The sequence below is a fragment of the Chrysemys picta genome, chromosome 1, assembly GCF_011386835.1.
Source record: "Chrysemys picta bellii isolate R12L10 chromosome 1, ASM1138683v2, whole genome shotgun sequence".
In the NCBI taxonomy this organism is placed as follows: domain Eukaryota; kingdom Metazoa; phylum Chordata; order Testudines; family Emydidae; genus Chrysemys; species Chrysemys picta.
The window spans coordinates 133,644,559-133,669,365 of record NC_088791.1 but is presented as its reverse complement, the minus strand read 5'-3'; the positions used below and the strand labels follow the sequence as shown (position 1 = coordinate 133,669,365).

The following is a 24,807-nucleotide window of genomic DNA, read 5'->3' as shown; positions in this document are numbered from 1 at the left end:
TTCAGGGGCAGCTAATTTTCCACTTACTTTGGACATACAGAACCTGCCACTTGCTCAAAGTTGCACTTGGCTGTCTATGGCCTGAAGGTGTCATTCATGAGGCTGAGGATTGGTGGGGTGCAAGGAGACCTCTGCCATGGCACTTTTCTCCTGAGAACTTGACCTAAGCTTGAGGGGGGCCAGGGAAGCAAAGCCACTGCACCAGCTCTTTACCACACAGGTATTCCCCCTCCCTACACAAAAGGATTATAAGGGGGGGCAGATGCTGTAGAGAATCAAGCAGAGAACCCATAGAGTGTTTACACTCACTTTGCCCAGGTGTAAATGACTGCATGAAGTGCAGGGCAATGGGGATTCTGGCCCAATGGCATTAAACTAGTGTAAAACATTCATGAAGTCCTCATCTGGCTGCCCCAATTCCTTATGAGCCACTCTCCTTTGCTGTCCTGGAAGCGCTAACACACAGCGGCTGCAGAACTGGGGAGCTGCACTGATTTCATCAAAGCAGACTGCGGCCAAATCTAGATGACTTGGCAAATGCTGCTGATGCACAAAAAATGACCCGAGAGCAGATCTCGGGACAGGATTTGACTTTTTACCAGCTTTTTACCAGGAGACTGGCTTGTAAAGTGTTACACTTATGAACAGATTTTAAATACAAAGGCTTGTCATGTGTACACTTTCACGGCTGGATGAAGCGATTGTAGGGTTTTTAAAAGAAAGTGGCCATTTTCCTTTAAACAAATCTAGTCTGTCAAATAAAGGAGACTTGGCAACTCAGAAGGCAAGAGGAAAATGTTACTGAGTGCTCAGGGGTGAGGAGATATTTTAAAGCACTGGGAATTTCTATAACTCCAAAATGGATCTAAGAACCTTTAGCATAGCAAAATCATTTCCTTGGCAGGATCCATCCAGAGTTTCCACCCCACGTTACTATACAGATCCCGTTCTGTTCTACCAAATGTCAGGGCTTCATCTGTTTTCTCCTGAGTACAGGAGCCAGCCAGTACCCTGTTCATATGAAATTACCTTAGTGTTCAAATATGTGCTTCTTGCACCTTCCTCCCATACATTTCCAACCACATCTTAAGATATTGACACTGAATAAAGCTATTGCAGGTGTTGAAACATCAGCTTGCAGTGCCATAGACCTGTCTCCTTCCTTGCAGTTGCCCCTTTGGGCTTGTTAACAGTGGTAGGCCCATACAGTCTGTGTGTTCAAGTGAGTGCAAAAGCTGTGATAATGCCTCACCCATGCATGGGAAGAGAGAGGGGGTACTCCTTTGCCCCAGTGCAGTGGTCCGGCACCCCTTGTCCCTCAACTCTCACTCAGGCATGACTTCCACTGAAATCCCTTGGAGCTGTGCCTGAGTAAGGGTGGAGAAAATGCTGAGGGATTTGGCCTCAGAAAGCAAAGCTGGGGTGTTGGACATTTGCGTGTTGGGTGGAAGGAGGAGAAGATAATGGTGTGAAGTGAGGGGAAGGTAGGTAAATCAAGCAGCAGGGCTCTGTTCACATCTATATTCTTAGGTGTGCTCTAGATGATGGGGTGTATACCCCACACAGTCCCTGAGTTGGTTAATGTGGGCCTGAGAGGCCAATCATGTTTTCCAGCTTCACCTGGAGGGAGAGCCAGGCTTAACTAGGGATAAATCCCAGCTGAGGAGGGACTGGGTGATGATTATAAAGCCAAGAAGTTTGTAGCAGAAAGGGGCTGCAGGGAGAGAGTCTGCAGCCTCTCTCTGGGGGATGGAAGAGGAAGGAGGTGGTCCAAGGAGGCAGCAAGGAGTCTGAGGGAGTAGAACTTGGCTTGAACCCAGAGCAGAGGCAGGGCCTGGGTTCCCCACTGGATATGAGAAGGGTGGAGTGAAACCTCTGAGGTAAGGGGTGTAAGGATCACAGAGCCCAGAGATGGGTGGAAGGCTGTAATGTTATTGGACTATAGCTGTGTTGGACTCTCTGTTATCCTGGAAGGGGTGGACTAGAGCGTGACCTGGCTGGAAGGCCAAGTTGCAGGAAGAAAGACCACTGGATTGACCCTCAGCAGGGGGTGCCATATGAGGAGACAGCCCCTACATCACACCTGGCCACAAGGATGTACTCCTGTGGTGAGTGAACTCCATCACAGGGCCCATAATGTAGGGAAAAGGAGACTGGTTGGGAGAGGGCAAAGAGGAGGAGGGAATAGAACGATTCTAGTTTTCTATATTCCAGAGCACCTCCATAACACTGGCTGCACAAAGATGTCAATCCTGCAAGGCGCTGAGTTCCCACAGCTCTTCACAGAGAGTGAGGTTTTCAGGATGGTGTGATTGGCTGGCAGTCCTAAATAGGCACTTTGCTGACACAGTGCTTGCATGGGAAAGAGTCTGAGAAAAATAGCAGCTTCTGCTGCCAAAGCTGTGCCGCAGCTGGTTTCTCAGATGTCAGACAGATCTTAGACATGAAAGGGCCCTCTCTGGGACTAAGTGACCTTTCATCACACACACATTCTTCTGCTAATACCCAGGCAGATGAAGTTTGCCTTGTTATTGCTGCTGTGTTCTTGACTGATGACAAAAGCCCCCTGCTTTGAACATGCTCTGGGATGGCATAAAGGTCGCATTCACAGTGACTTCTGTTGCTGCCGCTGCAGGTGTCTCTCGGCCTGCAGCACTTGGCCTTTTCTTAATTTTCCTGTCACACACTATGTTGGCGCTGGAGAAACCCACCAAAGGACTCCAACATGAATCTCCCTGCTCCCTCCATCTCCCCAGGCATTGCTGAAAATGGTTATGTCACTGGTGTGGGTGGGTGTGAGTTCAGCAGTTCTCATAAGAAATCATGACTGGGGCATGTAAGTAGGGCAACTATTTTTCACACATGGGGCGTACTCACAAAATCTATTAAAGTCTTTCTAGTGACTTCAATGGGCCCTATTTAAGTGAATCGGGGAGAGAGATGTGATTGAAACTCATTGCCAGTGATTGTAGAGATTACCAGTTTGGACACAGCTTCTGTAAGACTTTGCCTGAAACTTTCACAGACTCTAGTTCCTGCACATGAAACGAGATGTAAAGAAGAAATAGGGAAAGGAGGAGCCAGTGAAAAAATAATGAGGAGAGAAAGAGGAACGGGGATTAGAATGCCCTTCAGGTGACCCATGGCTGTCTTTTGGCAGCAGTACATGGCTTTGAACTATGGAGCAAAGGATGTCCTGCTCTCCCTCCTCTAGAGCCAGGTCCATTTAGATCTGTTACACTCTGGAATAACCATTTCTGTGGTAGAATCATAGATGCTTGAGGCATTTAATACTATAGCTGAAACATTATGGGGCCTGATTCTCCACTGCCTTGCACCTCCTGTAGTCTTCTACACCCTTGCAAATAGCATGTAAATGCTATTCTGATACTGTAGCATTTTACAGCCACAGTTAGACTCTGTGCTGTCTTATAAAGAAAGGTAACAGTTGTCACCTGCGTGGTCTGCCTGGGAATTGTTAGGAACAGCCCAGAAGTCCCATTGCTGGGGAAGCAGTTGATGACATGACAGTATCTCTTGCTTGTGCAGGCTGTCACCGATGCCAGTGTCCTGTCTGGTGGCTTGCTAAGTGGCATTTAGTTTGCATTTTCTCTTCTGCTTTATCAGGTTGCTGCTTCCCATATGGCCTGTCACTTCCGTTTGCTATGGAGTCACGCTGCTCGAGAGGGCTAGGGTGCCAGCAGGAATGCAGTTCACACAATGTGTGGAGGAGCATCGGAACTGACAGAGAGGGAGTGATTTCTGCTGAGCCTAGCTGCATTTTAAATAGCTGAGGACAATCCTCCTTGGTCTCCTATGTCTACATTCTAAGCATACCTTGGCCAATCAGACTCTTTTAGCTGACTTGAAAGAGATCATAAGTCCTACCCGAAACTGCCCATTGAGTAACAGTGGGACAAACCCTGAGGTCCTTACTTAGTTTTCTTTTTTTAAACTTCCACTGTCTATGGTGGGAGTTTGCCTGAACAAACACTAAGGACTCCAGGATTTGGCCCCTGAATAATGACGGTGGTGTCCTTCCTCTAGGAGGATCCCAATGAACTTTATAGGTGTACCAAATCAGGAGGCTTTAGCTGCTACTGGAATAAAATAATAATATATTATCACCTTATCCGCTACTGAAATGGAATCACCTCTTGGGTGGAACATGGCAGCTGCATAACAGTACATGGAAATACCACACCAGAGTTTAGGAAGTGAAGAATACCATGCCCAGTTAAAACTGCAGGAGAAATGTAGATTGGTGGAATAGAATTACTTACATTAGTATTATTTGTATAGTAGTAGCGTAGGCGCTCTAGTCATGCACCTGGCCCCTGTTGTGTTACATGCTCTACAGACACATTGAAATTAGGCCAGGTCACTGTCTCATTGACTCATAGAAATGTAGGACTGTAAGTGCCTTTGATAGGTCATCTAGTCCATCCCCTGCATTGAGGTAGAACTAAATATTATCTGGACCATTCCTGACAGGTGTTTGTCTAACTTGTTCTTAAAAACCTCCAGTGACAGAGATTCCACAATCTCCCTAGACAATTTATTTCAGTGCTTAACTACCCTGACAGTTAGGAAGTGTTTCCTAATGTCCAAGCTGAATCTCCCTTGTTGCAATTTAGGCCCATTACTTCTTGGCCTGTCCTCAGTGGATAAGGAGAACAATTGACAACTCTCTTTTTTTATAATAACCCTTTATGTACTTGAAGATTATGTTGTCCCTCAGTCTTCTCTTTTTCAGATTAAACAAACCCGATTTTTCAATCTTTCCTCATAGGTCACATTTTCTAGACCTTTAATCATTTTTATTGCTCTCCTCTGGACTTCCAATTTGTCCACATCTTTCCCAAAGTGTGGTGTCCAGAACTGGACACAATACTCCAGTTGAGGTCTTATCAGCACTGAGTAGAGCAGAAAAATTACTTCTTCTGTCTTTCTTACAACACTCATGCTAATACATCCCACTATGATGCTCACTTTTTTTTTGCAACAGTGTTACACTGTTGTCTCATATTTAGTTTTATATATAACCCCTCAATCCTTTTCTGCAGTATTCCTTCCAAGGCAGTCATTTCCTATTTTGTGTTTGAGCAATTGATTGTTCCTACCTAAGTGTAGTAGTTTGCATTTGTCTCCATTGAACATCATCCTATTTATTTCAGACCACTTCTCTAAAATCATTTTGAATTTTAATCCTGTCCTCCAAAGCACTTGCAATCCCTCCTAGCTTGGTATTGTCCACAAACATTTTAAACATACTCTCTATGCCATTATGCAAATCATGTGTGAAGATATGGAATAGAACTTGACCCACAATAGATCACTGCAGGACCCCACTCGATACGTCCTTCCAGCTTGACTTTAAACCATTGTTGTGCACCCACCTTATAGTAGGTTCATCTTTACTGTATTTCTCTAGTTTGCTTATAAGAAGGTCATGTGAGATGGTATCAAAAGCCTTTCTAACATCGATATATATCACATCTACTGCTTGCTCCCTATCCATGTAGGTTTACATAGCCGTCGGACTTCCCTACTTTGCAAAATATTACCATCTTTGAACACAGCTGTGAGCAATCTAGTTAGATAACACAATGCTAATCATGACTTCTCAGTCAGGACCAAACCTATTCAGAACTGTCAGCTAACCCTCATTAATACCCCATTAACCCTCATACTGGTACACTCTGACTAGTAAGCCATGGCTAGCATCTAACTCAATGGTTTGCTATCATATTGCAATGTAGACATGCCCATAGAGGGAAAGAATGGAAGCTCTACTTCTGATTTAATTCTTTGCGTTACCCAAACTCCACTGAGATAGCAACACATGTGCGTGTAATGTACATGACTAAAGCTGCCTGGAAGGAATGAGGCTGTGCTGAGTAACTAATGTACCTTGAGGTGACTCAACTTCACAGGGCATAATTTTCTAAATATAAAACCCACTGAACCTTCTGATATTTATTTTAGTTTAAAATAAGGCTTAGAGGAGGTCTGTGCCCCTCCTCTCTCTGAGGGAGGGAACATAAAACACTACAGTACAGTGATGTGCCAGCCTTGAAGACTTTAGGTTCACGTAACCTAGGCTTTACCTTGTTGCACAAAGAACTGGGAATAATGAACAAGACCCCAGATCCAGAGCTTTAGCTAATCTGCACAGAGGGAAAGTTACAGTTGCAAGGATGGCATGTAGCTCACCTTAACAGTCCCCTGATCTTGTCCCTCTCCATTGACATGGATCAGACAAGGGGCCAAAATGCAACCAAGCAGTGGCATGGTATAGGTATATCCTGGCCACGCCTCCTTCCCTGATAGTCCTGCAGGAGTGAGGGGCAGTGGGATGAGTTTTTATTGGTGTAGCTACACTTGGAGCTGGGGGGTGATTCCAAGCTCATGTAGACACACTCGCATTAGCTCTTGTCAAGCCAGCGTGCTAACAATGGTAATGTATCTGGGATAGTATGCCTGTGATACCCTAGCTCTGCTACTCTGTTTAGTGTGCTAGCTCAAGGAGAGCCAGTGTGTGTTGGGAATCACACCCTCAGCTCCAAGTGTAGACATACCCTTTGTTGTGTCTACAGTACTCTTCCAGTGGGGTGGCCATTCTGAGGACAGTTAAGCTGGTTTTAGGGCCAGTATATGGTAGTGACAAAATAATCTCAATTCTTCAGATAAAGATGCACACCCAGTCCTTACATGTCCTTCTGTCCTGCAGAGAATTTCCAGAGCTGTACCATGAATGCCATTGAATAACACTGAGTTCTTGTAAACAAATATTCTCTGGTGTGAGAGAAGGCATTTTAAAGTCCTGCCTGGGGGATGGTCAGAGTCATTTTGGCGTGAGGCACTTGTAATCCTGCTTCACAGGACAATCCAAAGCCAGACACTACTGACAAAACAAAGTGGATTGCGATGACCAGTTCGGGAATGTGGCCAGAGCTGATTTAGCATGTCCCTCTGGCAGCCTCAGCCTGTGTGGCTCTTCTCCAGCAGACCTCAGCCCCGGGGGTGAGGTCATGAAAACCCTGCTTATCCTCCTCTAGGATGAATCCTTTCTGAGGAACAGCTCCCTCTTCTGGTTTACATGGGTGGGGTATGTGTATAAAGATCACAACCTTTAACTATCTTTAGGGGTGCATCTATACTGCACACTTTTTTAGAGACATGTAGAGTATGTACCCATGGAGATCTCCTAGCACAGGTATAAATAGCAGTGTAGATGGTGAGGCAGGGCTTAGGTTAGTAAAGTAGAGGTATGGCTGAAGGCTGTGGGTAAGTTCTTGAGTACATACCTTACACAGCTCTCTACCCGCCCAAGTAGTGCTGCCCTGTCTACAGTGCTATTTTTAGCAGTGTAGTGTCCTGCTGCCTCCCCGCTGATGGTGTCTTTCTCAGGCAGAGCCTCCAGCATCAGGGAAAGGCTTTGTCGGCAGAGAGGCAGCGGGGAAAGGCTCAGCTCCCCTGCCAGAGGCTTTCCTCACTGCAGTGAAAGGCTCTGGTCGCAAGGAGCTGCTGAAGCCTTTCCGAGGCATGTAGCTATATGTACACTACATGCCACTAAAAGTGGTGTGTAATGGAGACATAATCTTCGACCTCCCTGATCCTGGGGTCCTATTGGTGCTGGGCTGGTCCCCAAATAAATGAGGGCAGTCTGAAGGCTGTCCTAGTCTACACTCACTGCCGAGGTGCCCCAAGGGGCCATTTTGTCACCTGGGGATCAGTTTGGCACAAGGAAGGCTCTTCCATGCTCTCCTTTCCCTGGCCACATCCTGGCAAGGAGTGTTAGCAGAAGAGCCACACAAGTTGTCCCCTACACAGACAGAATCTTCCAGTGTGATGTGAAGCTGCCCTGTGTGGCAGCAGGATCAGGGGTATTATCTGCATAGTTGTAAGGAAGGATGTTCCAGTGATTAGGTCACTAGCCTGGAATTTGCAAGGCCTGTGTTCAGTTCCTTGCTCTGCCATAAACTTCCTGGTGCGACTTAGGGCGTGCCACATAAACCTAGCTCCTCAAAGATACTTAGGCTCCTACCTTCTGTCAGGGCTGGCTTTAGGATTTTTGCTGCCCCAAGCAAAAAAATGTTTGGCTGCCCCCCACCCCAGCCCTGGGCTACCCCCTGCACCTCCCTGCTGCCCCAGCCCTGGGCTCCCCCCCCCACCTGCACCCCCTGCCGCCCCTGCTCTGGGCCTCCCCCCTGCCGCCCCAGCCCTGGGCTCTCCACCCACACCCCCTGCTGCCCCAGCTCTGGGCTCCCCCTTGCCCCCCACCAATGCCCCCACCCACCCACCCACACCCTGCCGCCCCAGCCCTGGGCTCTCCCCCCTCCACCTGCACCCTCCTGACACCCCAACTCTGGGCTCTCCCCCGCCAACTGCACCCTCTTTCTGCCCCAGCCCTGGTTCACTGGTAACTCACTCCCAGGGCGGGTCATTCAGCAGGAATTTTAGATGTGCACAGAACACAAGACAGGATTGGTTCCCATATGGTTGCAGAACTGCAGTAAAGTGGAACAATTTTCAGCTTGTGTGATTGGAGGATATCTGGATGCATATTATAAGAGTGTCATCCATAAATGAGGAAAAGCTGAGATGCCTTTGTTATTCTTTTGTTCCACTCTTTGTTTCTATGGGGAATTTGCCAATGCAATATCACTGTCTTCCTTTTAAACAAATAAACCAAAAAAAAAAAAAGCAATGGCTGTTGAAAATAGCAATTCCAGTCCTAATAACCACTGGGAAGCATTTCTTGCTCAATTTTATCCTACTTTTTTTTACAGCAAGTTACAGTGGATCAGTATATTTGATTTGGGAGAAATGAAGTAACAGCTGCGCAAATTGAGCTTGAGCACTCCTGAATTTTGAGGGTGTTCAAATCTGGAAGGCGGGTGCTAGATTCCCTTTCTGAATATTAGCTAAATCTGGAAAGGAAAAGTCAATTTCTGCTTCCATGGCTCAGAAGTGGAAATCCTCCTACGTGTTTGGTACTGTATCTAAAGCTGCCCAGTCTAGTAGAGCCTCCCCTCCCTTACTTTTCATTTTAAATTCTAGTGGGATCCACGTACCTCCCTTGCTAGGCTTCAGACAAAGAGGTGCACTGTCCATTTAGTCCACCCAATTCTTTCTTTGGGGGCTGCAAGGTGAGGTCACACCAGTATCCCTAATCCAGGCTGGGGATGTCTTCTGAAGGGGATTTCTGGGGCAAAGCCTTCTACTCCTTGGGTTCACAGTGCCACTCCCTTCTAGCAGTGAGCTTTCCATTCACAGCAAGCTGCAGCATGAGGTTTCAGCTACCATACTCCCTCCCCCTCCCTTTCCTGTTGTAGTTCTTTCCCTGCTCCAGGGCTGGCTCTATAGGCAGGGAGCTAACCAAGGAACTACAGCTCCCAGGGCCCCCTGTTGGTTCTCAGCTCCCAGGCTGGATCCCTTCCGGCTGCCGCCCCTGCAAATGGGCTGCCCCAAGCATCTGCTTGCTTTGCTGGTGCCTAGAGCCGCCCCTGACTTCTGTTGACTTCAATGGAAGTTAAGAGCCTAAATATCTTTGAACATCCGAGTCTGAGACTGTCTGTGCCTCAGTTCCCACCTGTAAAATGGGGCTAACAGCACTGTCCTGCCTCACAGAGGTGTTGTGAGGATACCTGTGTTAAAGATTGTGAGGTGCTCAGATACTGTGAGCATATGAGATACAGTTGACATACAATTGTGGCTTGTGATTTCCCTGCACTTTTAATTTTCAGGTGGCATTTCTCTTATAGTGGGAAACAGTGAGAGCCAGAACTGAATGAGCCAGAGATATATTGTCACAGGAACCTGATTCTGTACGGTCGTGACTACACAAAATCTGCTGGGTGTCAACCCTATACATTACAGCATCAGAGAAAGCGCAAGGGAATTCTGTTACAACGTGAGAGGATCGGTGTGCGTTAGAGAAACTGAACTGTGTACACTGTGAAGGGGACCTGTTTCATTACAAAGTCAGCCAAAGTCTCTCAGAATTATATACCCGTGTGAAGGGAACAGGTTGGGTTACAAGGTCAATAGAAGTCAACTGGATGAACATAGCTACAGGAAGAGGACAGATAACATTACCATGTCAGTAGGAGTTCATAAGAATGGTAGTACATTGTGATGGGGATTAAGAATCCCTCCTGCAAAGTTTAACAGGAGAAGCTCTGATAGACCCTTGTATTAGTGGAACAGGAAGAAGATTTGGTGGTGCAATGTACAGCAGAGTGATATGTTACAAGCATCTAGGGGCTAATCCTCAGCCCAGCACATAGCCCAGGGGTGGGCAAACTTTTTGGCCTGAGGGCCGCATCAGGTTTCATAAATTGTATGGAAGGCCAGTTGGGGAGGGGGTTGTGGCCCAGTCCCCACTTCCTATCTGCCCCCTGCCCCCAGGACTCCTGCCCTATCCAACCCCTTGTGTTCCCTGACGGCCTCCCCCCGCCCCCGGGACCCCTGCCCCATCCACACACCCCTGCTCGCTGTCCCCTGACCGCCCCCGGACCTCGGCCATCCCATCCAACCCCTCCTCTCATTCCTGATGGCCCCCCCCCCCGGGACCCCTGCCCCATCCAACCACCCCTTCTCCCTGTCCCCTGACTGCCCCCGGAACCCCTGCCCCTGACTGCCCCCTGCCGCCTCATACAACCCCCCCCCTCCTTCCTGACTGCCGCCCCCCGGGACCCCTGCCCCCATTCAATCCCCTGTCCCTCCCCGACCGCCCCGTCCCCTATCCACACTCCCACCCCCTGACAACCACCCCGAACTCCCCTGCCCTCTATTCAACCTCCCCTGCTCCATGCCCGCTTACCATGCTGCCTGGAGCACTGGTGGCTGGTGGTGCTACAGCCGCGCCACCTGGCTGAAGCTGGGCCATGCCGCCACTGCCACCGCCACCATGCAGCACAGAGCACTGGGTCAGGCCGGGCTCTGCAGCTGCGCTGCCCTAGGAGCTCACAGCCCAGCTGCCCAGAGCGTTGCGCCAGTGGCGGAGCGAGCAAGCTGAGGCTGCAGGGGAGGGGGACAGCAGGGGAGGGGCTGGGGGCTAGCCTCCTGGGCCAGGAGCTCGGGGGCCAGGCAGGGCGGTCCCGTTGTTTGCCCACCTCTGACATAGCCTGTGGAGTTGGGTTGGGCCCTGGGGAGATATGGGAACAAGCAATCCTTCCCCTGGGCTATAGATCAGCTACAGAACTGATCTGTGGCTGCTACTGCAGCACTAAAACTGCACTAGTCCCCATGGTCCTAATGTGCCCCATCTCCAAGGGAAGACTAGAGGATATGTATAGTGACTGATTCAGCATCCCTGCCATTCCTCCCCCTCACCCTCTGTGGAGGTGAGCTTGAAAGCTTTAGTGATGGGAGCTACATAAAATCATACACTCTGCTGGTATAAACTGGCATAGCTCCATTGGAGTTGGTGGAACTACACCAGTTTTACACCTGCTGAGTATCTGATGAATAAAATATAATAGAATAACTCTACTTCCCATCGGGGATGCACAAACCTTACCCCAAATACTGCCCCTTCTTGAGCACCTGAACAGCACCATTTCTTTGGCCAGAGGCATTCTGCACAAGCAGAGACTTGTCCCTTAATCCACTGAGGCTGTTTCGAGAAGAGCAGCATAGAAGAGAATTGCATTAAGATGAAAGTTTTTAGGACTAGAGCCTCAGCTGGTGTAAATCAGCATAGCTTCATTGAATTCCAATTGGGATTCTGACCCTCAAACTATTAAAAACCAATTAGTCTCTTGCGCTTTGTGCAGCAGTGATGCATAGTGGATTAAAAAATAAGTCGTCCTAATTTTTTTCTGGATAAAATTAAAAAAGATGCTCTAAAGGTGGTAGACCTATTGGCATGCTCTTGGTAAAGGATCTTGAACTTCATGCCAATAACATTTAACGTTCCTGACTCTCAGCGGTCTGCACTGTATAGTGGAGAGTTTGGTTATTTTCACTTATTGTCATGTTAAAAGGGCTATTTCACATTAGAAGAAAAATCCATCAGACTTTGATTAACATGGCAGTGGTAAAGGGCTCCATGTTGCCACAGAAATCGTAGAGCATTTAGCACCATGGCGACACACAAAGACTCTTTTCTTTCACAAAGGAAATCCCACAGGTTTCTACACAAATATTATCACAACATATGGCTCCCTATTGCATTATAAAGGAAATATCTACTATAGGTTATGCAGATAACATTACACAGAAGGATTCCTTCTGACCAGAACAGAAGCACTAAGTGTCTTCTGCAAGTGTCTGTGAAGTGCTTCAGGGGGTTAGCACATGAGTCTGTTATTTCTGAAGACCGAAGATTAGATTCCATCTAGGTCACAAGTGCAGTGGGTCTCATCCCCATCCCAGTTCATTAAAAATCCACCAAAATTGGTCATGATTGGCAGTCCGTGACCATGAGAGGCCCAGGACTGGAATAGCTGAGGTCAGGTCAGGACTGAGGTAATAGCAATAACAACAACAATCTTTTGTTCCTAGGCGCCCATGGCTGTGGACCATTGGGCGCCTTAGCAAATTAAGCTAAAAGTATCACTTACAATAACTGGGCAACATGCCTGAGTAAATCTCAGAGCCGGAACCAGGTCTGAGGGGAAATAAAATCACCCTCCCCTCACCAAAAGAAACACTCATACTACAATGAGAAATGAAAAATGACTGGACCTGATTCTGCCTTCACTTAGACTAGTTTTACCCAATTGACTTCAGTGGCATGACTCCCAGTTTACATGGGTATCAGGACTTAGTTCGATGAACAGTTAGTGCAGAGCAAGCTGGGGTTTAAATCTACAGTGCAGTAGCGTGCCGCACACTAACTGCCCGGGTGGATGCTGCTACCGCCACTTGACCTACTCCACTTTGAAATGGAAGTAGGTCAATGCCCACTGAGTAGGTTAACGTGGGCTAGGGCACTTTTAGTGTGTGGTAATAGGGTAACACAGCCAGTTAGTGAGTGGCATGCGGCTGAGCTGTAGATGTACAGCCCAACCTGCCATATACTAGATGTTTGTCTAGACCATTTTCAACCTGTGGGCAAAGGACCCTGGGGGTCTGCAGACTGCCCCAGATTGCCACAGGGGCCTACACCTCCATTTGAAAATTTTTATTGGTCCACAAATGAAAAAAGGTTGAAAACCACTGATCTAGACAAGCCCTAAGAGAGCTCAGAATAGAGACCATGGATTCTTGCCCCAAAGGTTGACACCAAGGTACTTTTGCATCTCTTAGGGTTGAAAATTCCACAGCCATGGTCTCTCCATGGAGAAGGCCCTGCCTTGTGAACTTGGTACCATGGGATCAAGAAACCGTTCAAACCCCAGTAATCTCAATTGCTGCATGAGGGCACAAGGCAATAACTGCTGCTTACTCAGGTATTCAGGGGCTAGACTGCTTATGGTCTTCAGTACTAATGATTAGGTCTTGAATTTCGCTATAGGAATTTCACTATATAGGAAGTCAATGCAAATTGCAGCTCATCAATAGTGTGGTGTAGGGGACCAGGAATGAAATCACATGGGGGCCTGGCAGTCAGTACGAGATCCATTAGCAGAGCTGTGTGGGGAACACTGGACTGGAGTGGGAGGCTGAGCTGCAGGTCCAGACTGAGATGCATTGGTGGCGCTGTGTGTGTGACAAGACATGGAAATACTGCAGGTCAGGACTGAAACGTGCTGGCAGAGCTGCATGGATGCTTACACAGCACCTGCCCATCCTGAACCTGGCTCAGACCAATGATACCAGTCCATGACTTTTTGTGAGGTCTAAATTTATCATCAATTTAAACAGTCTGTAGTAATTCAGTGTCAAATTTCTCCTGCCTCTCAGAACACATCAGTGTCCTATTCCATTTTTATGCTTCCAACCTCTCACCCCAATGACTTTGCTGAGTGGCTTTGGAGTGCTAAGTCTAGACCCAAGGGAGCAGATTGCTGCATCTTTGTTAAATACTTTATTTTTTGAAGTGAACAAGATGGGATGTCAGCTCAGCAGAAATTTCTTATTGCTGTTCCCAGCTTCCACAGCACCTGGCAGGTGGAAAGATGTGCGGGTGACTGACCAACCTGGTTTGCTCCATAGCTGTGGCCCTTCTATGCCTGCAGGCCAAATGCAAACCTGGTGTAAGTGGGTGCACTCCATTAACTTCACGGGAATAGCACCTGCTTCCGTGAGACTGCACTATCCTTGTAACTTGCATGACTGAAACATGAGGAGGTCGTTGGAGTAAAATCTGCAATTATATGCCGTAGCCCTGGAAAAAATATCTGTTCTCCCACTCTTTACTATAATGTAGATAATTATAATGATGTGTGATGTGAAGCTGCCCTGTGTCGCAGCAGGATCAGGGTTATTATATGCAAGAAATTCCCACTACTTTACAAGGCTGGCATGCATGTGTTTTGCGATGGTGGTGTTTTTTAAATTTGCAATGCAGTGTCTGCCTGTACACTTAATTCAATATCTGTGCAGTCTCTCTTTGCCAGGATGTTTCATGTGCAAGACTGTAAGGCTGAGCCTTCAAAGAAAAAGATCTCATCATAGGAAACATTTAGTGGCGTATTGACTACCGGTAGATAAACAATGGCTGAGTTTACGATCTAGGCCAGGTATCACTCTGGTGCACTCCTTAATCTGCAACATATCACTCTGCCTGTTGACAAGCTTCTTTACCCAGAGTTATGTTTAGTTTATACCGGCCCTTCCCCATGAGCTAAGCTCCTAACAAATGGATAACTTGCTACCTTTTCCCTCAGCTTGTTCAATGTCACTTATGTCTCATGCTATAAACATCTGAGCAATGTTTCTTTTCTAAGACATTTACAGACAGGAGCCTTCCCCACCCGCTGCTGGACGTATGAAGCAGGGTGGGGTAGGGGACAAGCACTGGGTTGAGAACCAGGAGGTCTTGGACAGAAATGTTTGGTATTGTGGTTAAATCAGAGACCAGAAGCAGAGAGATCTAAGATCTATTTCTAGCTCTGCCAGAGACTTCCTGTGTGACCTTGGACAAGTCATCTAACTCCATGCCTGAGTTCCCATCTGTACAATGGAGACAGAGATATGTGCCTACCTCACAGCATTACTGAGGATTAATGTACATAATGATGTAAAAATGATCTTTTCTTACTGGAGAGATCTGCTCCCAGTGTGTGGTCAGAGCAGTACTTAATTTGTGCCAGGGCTTGTCAGGGCTGAGCCCTGGCACCTCTCGGCTTGGCAGTTCATAGCCCCAGCACCTCTGGGCTTGCCATGTCAGCTATGAAAATAAAAAAATCGCTTGAGCCCCAGCACCTAATTGCTTGAGCCCCAGCACCTCTTTCATTACAAATTAAGCATTGCTTGAGCCCCAGCACCTCTTTCATTACAAATTAAGCACTGGTTCAGAGTCAGATCTGCTTGCCTGCTGACCAAAATAAGTTTTCACTATGCCTAGTCTCTACACAGCTCAGCAAGATGGAGCTGGATTGTGTTCCTTGCTGTGCATCCTCAGTAGAATTGTTACCTAAGTTCCATTCGCAGGACCGATTAGTTCCACCTGTGCAAACTAATGCAGGGGGCAGGGGCAATGGTATTGTACAGGTGTTACCAAGGGCAGAATCTAAACTATAAAATCTTTGACTAGTGATGATGTGCAAGAAGAAAGCCCAGTTTGACTCCCAGGCTGAGTTTGCAGGGTTGGCAGTTATTTTTTTATTTGTAAACTTCACACATTGGGTTTTGGAGTCACACAGAGACCATAAACATGGAGTCTCATGATGCCACTCTTAGTCACTTTTCTGAGTAGAACTGCTTTTTAGTTCCTAAGTATTTGTGAAGCGTCTTGTGATCCTCGGATGAAAGGTCATATAGAATTATTATCAAGTATAGTAACTCCAGCTCTGCCACAAAGTTGCTGTATAAACTTGAGGAAAAACACTCCACCATCTGTGCCTTAGTTTCCCCATCCATAATATTGGAAATTGTAATGATCTGAAAGGGGTGTTTGAGGATGAATGGTTAAAGAGCTCTGTAAGTGTGAAATATTATAGCGATAAAGACGACAAACATGGAAATCATATGTTTCCCAAAGCATGAGTGCAATAACCTTGGGCATGTTTGTCTTGCAGTGCTGATATAAACCCACTTTAAACAAATAAGAATCAGATTTGGCCAGAAGATATTGTTGTCATGTGAGATTTTGGGATAAAATGTTCAAAACTACCTAAATGAGGTAAGATCTTAAGAAGCATTTTCAAAAATTGCATAAGCACTTGGGAGTTGAGCTGGGCAAGAGATGGGTTTTCCAATCCCACAAGCATTTTTGAGATGTCAAAATATTTGCCCATCCTGAATCTGGATGAAAAGTTGAAATCTCAAATTTTTGTGAACCAAAACTCAGAAAAAAACCAATTGATTCACATAAATCAAAATGGTTCCTTTTGATTAGGCCCATTTTAATTTTTCAAAACTATAATTAGCTTTAAAATGTGAAATGAAAAGTGGTTTCAAACCAGATTTTTTCATGTTGAAAAGATTGACACATTTTGTTTTGACAATTTTTAACCTTTTTCAAAACTTTGTGTCAAAACATTCATTGAAACCAATCTTTTTCCGTGTAAAGTTTGTTTTGATGAAAAGCATTTTCCAATGAAAACATTTTGTCAAAAAAATTCTGACCAGTTCTATTTAGGAATCTAAGTTTAACTGAATGTCAATAGGACTTAGGGTCATAGGAGCCACATTATAAAGGTATTTAGGTGCTTAAAAATGCAGATGGGCACTTTTGAGAATCTCAATAGGCACCAAGGGCTCAAAATCCATGGGAGTTAGGCACCTAGGTGCCTAGTGAGATTCTCAAAAGTTCCTATTTGCATCTTTAAGCACCTAAATACCTTTAAAAATCTGGTCTAAGTGCCTCAATTAGTTCTAAAAGTGGGATTCATGTTCCTAAATCACGTAGGCACTCTGGAACATTTTACCCATTGTCATCTCAATGTGCAGCGGCAGTCAAAAAAGCAAACAGAATGTTGGGAATCATTAAGAAAGGGATAGATAATAAGACCGAAAATATCATATTGCCTCTATATAAATCCATGGTACACCCACATCTTGAATACTGCGTGCAGATGTGGTTGCCCAATCTCAAAAAAGATATATTGGAATTGGAAAAGGTTCAGAAAAGGGCAACAGAAATGATTAGGGGTATGGAACAGGGGTACAGAATCTCTCTTCCGTCTGAGGAGAGATTAATATGATTGGGACTTTTCAGCTTGGAAAAGAGACGACTAAGGGAGGATACGATTGAGGTCTATAATATCATGACTGATGTGGAGAAAGTAAATAAGGAAGTGTTATTTACTCCTTCTCATAACACAAGAACTAGGGGTCACCAAATGAAATTAATAGGCAGCGGGTTTAAAACAAACAAAAGGAAGTATTTCTTCACACAACGCATAGTCAACCCATGGAGCTCCTTGCCAGAGGATGTTGTGAAGGCCAAGACTATAATAGGGTTCAAAAAAGAACTAGATAAATTCATGGAGGATAGGTCCATCAATGGCTATTAGCCACAATGGGCAGGGAGGGCGTCCCTAGTCTCTGTTTGCCAGAAGCAAGGAATGGGCGACAGGGGATGGATCACTGGATGATTATCTGTTCTGTTCATTTCCTCTGGGGCACCTGGCATTGGCCACTGTCAGAAGACAGGATACTGGGCTAGATGGACCTTTGATCTGACCCAGTATGGCCGTTCTTATCTGATTTGTTGGTTATGGGCCAAATTCTCCACTGCCTTGTATCTTGTGCAGTGGTTTACACCAGTGCAAAGGGGAGGAGGAATGGAGCACTACCCTTTTGAATTGATAGTAGTTTACACTCATTGTGCATAGATGTAAATGACTACACAAGGTTCAAGGGAATGGAGAACTGGGCTACACGTTTCTACCTTGGAGAAATCATGTCAGATTAACTGATAGGATACGATATTGCAGACTACTAGATTACAGGACCGTCAGGCTCTTGTTGGAATGATGGAATCCCTAGTGCTTTGTACACTTAAAATTCGACTTTGCAAATCTATGGAGACTTTACCATACTCAGAATCCTGCCCAGGCAGGTGGTTGGACTAGCTGACCTAACAGGCCTGTTTCACCTTTAGATAAATGCATGTAAATCATGTTAATAATAATTGCTAGTACTTGTTCAGCATCTTTCAGGCCAGGATCCCAACTTGCTTTATAAAGGTAGGGCGATATTATTAACTTCCTTCAATGAGAAATTAGGGGATTGCTCAAGACCACACACCAAGTTAGTGGCCAAGCTGGTGATAGAGCCCAGACCTCTTGGCTCCCAGTAGAGCTGGGTGAAATTTTTTTTCAATTTTTTGCTAAAAACACAGATTTGGCAACACCAAAACATTTAGCAGATTTGTGTTGATTTTTGTCAAATTGTTTCAGTAAAAAAACCCTTTGATATTCTGAAAAATTGAAACATTTTCTAAATAAAACATTTTGATTTTTCAGTTTGAAATGATTTCTTTCAAAATTTCCTTTAGTTTTATTTTTTAAAAATTAGAAATGCTGAATCAAAACGAAACATTTCATTATGGGTTGGACTAAATGTTTTATTCGACAGAAGACAAACTTATTTTCAGCTTGTCGGTTAATTCTGAAATGATTTTTCCCATTTTTGTTTCAATTGCCAGCAAACTGAATAATCCATTACCCTCCTAACTATAGCATCCCTTGCTTTAACCATTAGACAGCACTGCCCTTTTCATCTGTGGTTCTTGTTTTATAGTACGAAGCAGTGAGAGGAGCAATTCATGACTGAGCAGTTTCATGTAGATGGTTTTGTTTTAATCATCAGGATGCTGCTGCTGATGATGATGATTGTTATATATTTATATTACCATAGTACCTAGGAGCCCTACTCATGGATCAGGAGTGCAATATGCTAAGTGCTGTACAAACAAAGAACAAAAAGACAACCCCTGCCTCGAATTACACGTTTTATAAATCACAAGGAAAGAGCTGACCTGCTTATTTAAACCATGGTAATTTTGATTCATTGGATTACACAATATATGCACCAGAAGAAACAATGGGACAGGAGTGGGTGGCTGAGGGTTTATGGCCTTCAGTGCTCAAGAGGTCAGACTAGATCAGGGGTTCTCAACCTGGGGGTCAGGACCCCTCAGGGGGTCGTGAGGTTATTACATGGGGGGTCACGAGCTGTCAACCTCCACCCTGAACCCTGCTTTGCCTCCAGCATTTATAATGGTGTTAAATATATTTAAAAGTTTTTGTAATTTATAAGGGGGGGGTCGCACTCAGAGGCTTGCTATGTGAAAGGGGTCAACAGTACAAAAGTTTGAGAACCACTGGACTAGATGATCATGATGGTCCCTTCTGGCCTTAAAGTCTATGAGTTTGCGAGATTTTCAGCTGGTGTCAACTGACTTCAGTGGAGCTATACCTGTGTACCTCAGCTGAGGATCTGGCCTCCTGTGTGCAAACCTAAGCTGTTTACATAAAGGTGTCCTCTACCAGGCCAAAGAATTTGTTATTTTTGGCCTAGAGAACGGACATTTCTGTACTTGCCACATATTTATTGCTGTGTTTACAGTAGGCTACTGATGAAGTCTTAAAAAAAACCTCCCCAGTGGTTCCGCTGGTGTCTGCAGTCTTTAACCAGACCAGAGTGAATACAGAGAATGCTGACATTGCATTGCGAGAGTCTCATTCTCCTCCTGGAATTAGAAGCTGATTTGCTTGCCAGGGTCATTTTGTCCTCTGACTCTTCTACACAGGGAGAATATGTAGGTACAAATTGGTGCCAAGGATGTTTAGACTTAGAGGCTCTCTAGTGAAGATGTACTTTTGTACCCCTCAGTTATCACACCAGATCTTCAGCAGTGTAAGGCCCCATATCTCCACTTACTTCAGTGGAGCTATGTTGTTTTACACCAGCTGAGGATCTGGTTCCATGGGTTTGTTTATCAGGTATAAATGATTCAAAATGAAAATGCAACACGCTAACATACAACCAGAATGGTGCTTCATTTCAAAAGACACGTCTACTGTGGGTGGGGAGCTAGGGCTTTATTAAACACCGAAGCACCACACACGACTGTTATAAAACACATGCATGCTGGTGGCAATCAGAAATAACTCAGCTGAAGGTCAGTGAAGCTGCACTAGTTCACAACCAGTGTGAATGAGATCAAAATCTTTAGCATGGCCCTGGTGATTAAATTAGGCGTCTCAAATGAATACTTTGGGCCAGACTCAGCTGGAGCTATGCCAATTTAAACCTGCTGAGGACCTGACACTTAACACATTCAGTCAGGTTAACTGCTGTATGCTATTGTGAGACAAATGTTTAAGAAAGTTTTGTTCTGTGTTTGTACAGCACCTAGCACAAAGGAGTCCTAGTCCCTAACTGGAGCTCCTAAGTGCCACCACAATACAGATTATTATTGATTAATTAAAAGTGAGCTTTCATATCCTAGTGACAAAATTCTGCTCTCAGGTCTCTACTGTGGTTTTTTACTCCCTCCCTGTATATAAAGGTGTATGGGACTTCTACACATGTAGAAAGAGCAGAATAGGGAAGCTGATCTCTGTTGCATAGATCTCAGAGCAGCATTTTTTCCACTACATGCCATATCACTTGTGACCATTACCCAGTGGTTAGAGCACTGGACTGGGTTTGTGGACTCATGTGGTCTCGCTTTCCACTGCCTTGCATAGTCATTTGCACCTGACGCTAACTGGATAGAAACTAATGTTTCAATCCTACAAACACATACACATCTGAGTAACTTTAAATGATCAGATCCATTGATTTAAATGGAACTATTCAGGTGCCTAAAGTTACTCATGTGCGAAAGGTTTCGGTGGAAAAAAATGCTACCTTATGAACTTGTTAAGCCCCAGTATTTGGTTATTTTAGACTTGGTATTTCTGTCTTTCTAAGTTTAAATTAAATGCTCATAGAATCATATGACTGGAAGGGACCACGAGAGGTCATCTAGTCCAGTCCCCTGTACTCAAGGCAGGACTAAGTATTATCTAGACCATTCCTGATGTCTAGCCTGCTCTAAAAAATCTTCAATGATGGAGATTCCACAACCTCTCTGAGCAATTTATTCCAGTGCTTAACCACCCGGACAGTCAGGAAGTTTTTCCTCATGTCCAACCTAAACTGTCTTTGCTGCATTTTAAGTCCATTGCTTCTTGTCCTATTCTCAGAGCTTAAGCAGAATAATTCTTCTTCCTTCTCCTTGTAACAACCTTTTATATACTTGAAAACTGTTATCATGTCCCCTCTCAGGCTTCTCTTCTCCAAACTAAACAATCCCAGTTTTTTTTTTTCCAATCTTCCCTCATAGGTCGCGTTTTCTAGACCTTTAATAATTTTTGTTGCTCTCCTCTGGACTTTCTCCAATTTGTCCACATATTTTCTGATGTGTCCAGTTCTGGACACAATACTCCAGTTGAGGCCTAATCAGCGTGGAGTAGAGTGGAAGAATTACTTCTTGTGTCCTGCTTACAACACTCCTGCTAATACGTGCCTGAATGATGTTTGCTTTTTTTTGCAGCAGTGTTACTCTGCTGACTCATATTTAGCTTGTGATCCAAAGAGACTTCTTTGGAAATGCCACTTACAGTAGCACCTCAGTACAAATGTATCACTGACAGGATGAGTTGGGTTTTGCTAAATACACAGAACATCACAGCCCTCTAGTGGTAGAAAATAAAAGTGTATAAACAGGCTATACTGTAACTGTTCCTGGTGGTTATTATTCCACTCTTAGATATTATACATCACACCGTTGGTGGTTGGGACTGATAATTTAATTACTTGGGTAAATAGAAACTGAAACTCAATAGAAAACTAGACGTTTGGCAAAGTTTTTGGATAAACTGGAAACTTTATTCTTCATTTAAAAATAATGTAATTTTAAATAATATTGTGGGTTAATTTGATTCTCCTGAATTTTAGTGGCTATTATCACTATCCAGAGAAACAAGGGAAATTCAGTGAGAACTGTATAAGAAATACAGTCTACATATCACCAGATAGGCCTGCAGAATCTTAACACCCTGCTTAACATGCAGTATCCTCTGGAATTCCAGTTTTGGACCATTCTCAGCACTACCAATGTCCAAATTCTGGTCCACAGATCCATAGTCATTCTGTGACTCCACGAGACTTTGCCACTACATCTTAGTGCTAAACTGCAACTATGTTTGTTTTGCAGGGGAAGAAATGACTGTACAAGGTACAAGATAGGGAAGAATCAGCCCCTCGATGATTTTGTGAGGTGGACAAAATCTCCTAAAGGTTAAGGAGGAACCAAACAGATCTTCACTTCTAACCTAAATCAGATGTGAATTTAGGGCTCCCTGGATGAACTTCTGTATTATCTCTGCTGCCTAATCCCTCCCCTAATCTGTGTATAACAGAAGAGTAGAAATACAACTGAAGTACCCAAATGGAGGGAGTGAAAATAGCACCAATACAGTTCAATAAGTTTCAGACTGCATTAAATGTGAATGTGCTAATCAAATCCCCCTCTAAAGAAAACAGGGAGGGACCATGTATATTTTGGAAGACAGGACTAAAATATATGCAATATATGCAGCAGCAACATGACCACTTAATGCACATCTAGTGCCTTTAATTCAAGGATCTCAAAGTGCTGTATAAACATTAGTCAATTAAAGCCTCACAACACCCCACATTTTACAGATAAAAAAAAAAGAGGTCCCATAAAGGCAAATGCAAAGTGGCTCACATACTCAGTAATTATCATGTGTGAGGTGTAATACGAGGGTATAACTGGGCATATAAGGGCTTGTTATAAAGATGGAAGGGATCAATTATTCTCATTAGTCAGTGATACCAGAACAAAGAGCTGCTGTAACGGTGCTGGCCAGGAGGTCCTGAGCCAGCCCTCTGTTAGCCCAGCTCCAATTAAGAAGCATTAATTGGGGCTGGCTGAGTATGCCATGCCTAATTGCTAGAAGTGAAGCACCGGTGGGCCTCATTAGCCAGGGGACTATATAAGGCTGGCAGGATGGCCCGAAGTAAGGGGGGTAGGAGAGAAAGGGAAGGGGTCGGGGGAGGGTGGTTACCAGGCTGGAGCTCCCCAGCTCTCTTTGCCCTTTTCTGCAGCACTGCTCTGCTTCAGGTACCTTGCTCTCAAGCAGCTAGCCCTTCCCACTCCAGGGCTAGAGTGAGGCCTGGTCCCCACTTAGTCCGGACTTCGGACTAAGGTACGCAAATTCAGCTACATTAATAACGTAGCTGAATTCGAAGTACCTTAGTCCGGACTTACCGCGGTCCAGACGCGGCAGGAAGTCTCCCCCCGTCGACGCCGCGTACTCCTCTCGGCGAGCTGGAGTACCGGCGCCGACTGTGAGCACTTCCGGGATCGATCCGGGATCGATTTATCGCGTCTTAACCAGACGCGATAAATCGATCACAGAACATCGATGGCGTGCCGCCGGACCAGCCGGTAAGTGAAGACTAGGCCTGAGACTCCTTCAGCTCCTGGCCCCTCAGGGCCAGCTGGGCTCTGATTGAGCTGGCCACACCTGTGGTCAGCTAGTCCCTCAGCTGTTCTCACTCCTTTTATCCCAGCCACAGCCCTCTCCCAGGCTGCTTTTAACCCCTGTTCTTCTGGAGTGGGGCTCCACTACAGATGGGTATAAAGTGTAGCACGAAAAATTTGGCTGAATATGGTAAGAAGCTATGTTTGCTAAATTCACCATCAGCGTAAGTAGGTGCTACTGCCTTGACTTTGGCTATATGACCTCCTTTGGCTTCACTTCTGCCACTTATATTGACCACATATATCAATGGTAAATTTGACTTTAGAACTCAAGGAACTGTCCAGGCAATGGAACAAGCTGCTAAGGGAGATGGTAAAGCCCCATGGGAAGAGAGATTTAAGACCGATTGTCAAATTCAGAAGAGATATATAGGTTGGTCTAAGTTAGACTCTCTGATATTCAGATTCCCTTTGACATACTTGCATCCACTGAGTAAGGGAGTCTCTCTAAGCTGGGGTCATTTACATGTCAAGTAGATATAAAGGGGTAACCTACTTAGATATTATTATGACACCCTCCTATTGTTTGTTTTTTCTTGTTACTCTCCTCTCTTCTGGCCGTTTTTAGACTCTCTCTACACTTAGCCTCACCTCTGAGTTCAGACTTCACCTGTAGTGGGATGGATGAGGGCTAATTAAATGAATCTTACTGCAATACAAATGGATGGAATACCTGGCTTACTGGAGGTCCCTTCCAGCAAGTGAGAGTGTGGGAAATCTGCTTTACCATTAAAAACATCCTGATGTGTTAAGATGTTTGCTCAGCATAGTGCCATCCCTTGTGCTGCAGCCACCATGCTATCTTTGTTATGCCAACTCGCAACAACTTTTTAAACACATGGCTGTATATCTGTAGAATCTTCACTCACTCATATATGAGTGGGTGAAAAAAGGCAAAGCTGTAGGAAACATGCTTAAATACTCACGTCTGCCATGTAAACAAATACTCTACGAATAAAGTTGCCATCGTGTTCCAGCCCTCTATCTTGTCCTGCTTTTGTGACTGACTTCTGACTGGCACATAGGGAATGGATTTAGCATAAGATCTGTGTGGCAAACCTTAGCTCCATATTCTGCTTGCCCAGCATGTAGGGAACTCCTTGGAAGTAGTTCTTTGGTACTGAATCGGGAGGAGGGGAGACAGTAATTCAATTAAGAAAAAATCAAAGGGA

The 24,807-nt window shown here is 45.1% G+C and overlaps 1 long non-coding RNA gene across 1 annotated transcript; it reads left to right on the top strand.

Annotated features, from left to right (window-relative positions):
- Positions 1–1,723: 1,723 nt before the first annotated feature.
- Positions 1,724–24,582, top strand: LOC135976192 (uncharacterized). The gene is made up of 3 exons (XR_010593394.1): positions 1,724–1,880; positions 16,140–16,243; positions 22,280–24,582. It is a non-coding gene; the product is annotated as an uncharacterized LOC135976192 (long non-coding RNA).
- The last annotated feature ends 225 nt before the right edge of the window (positions 24,583–24,807 follow it).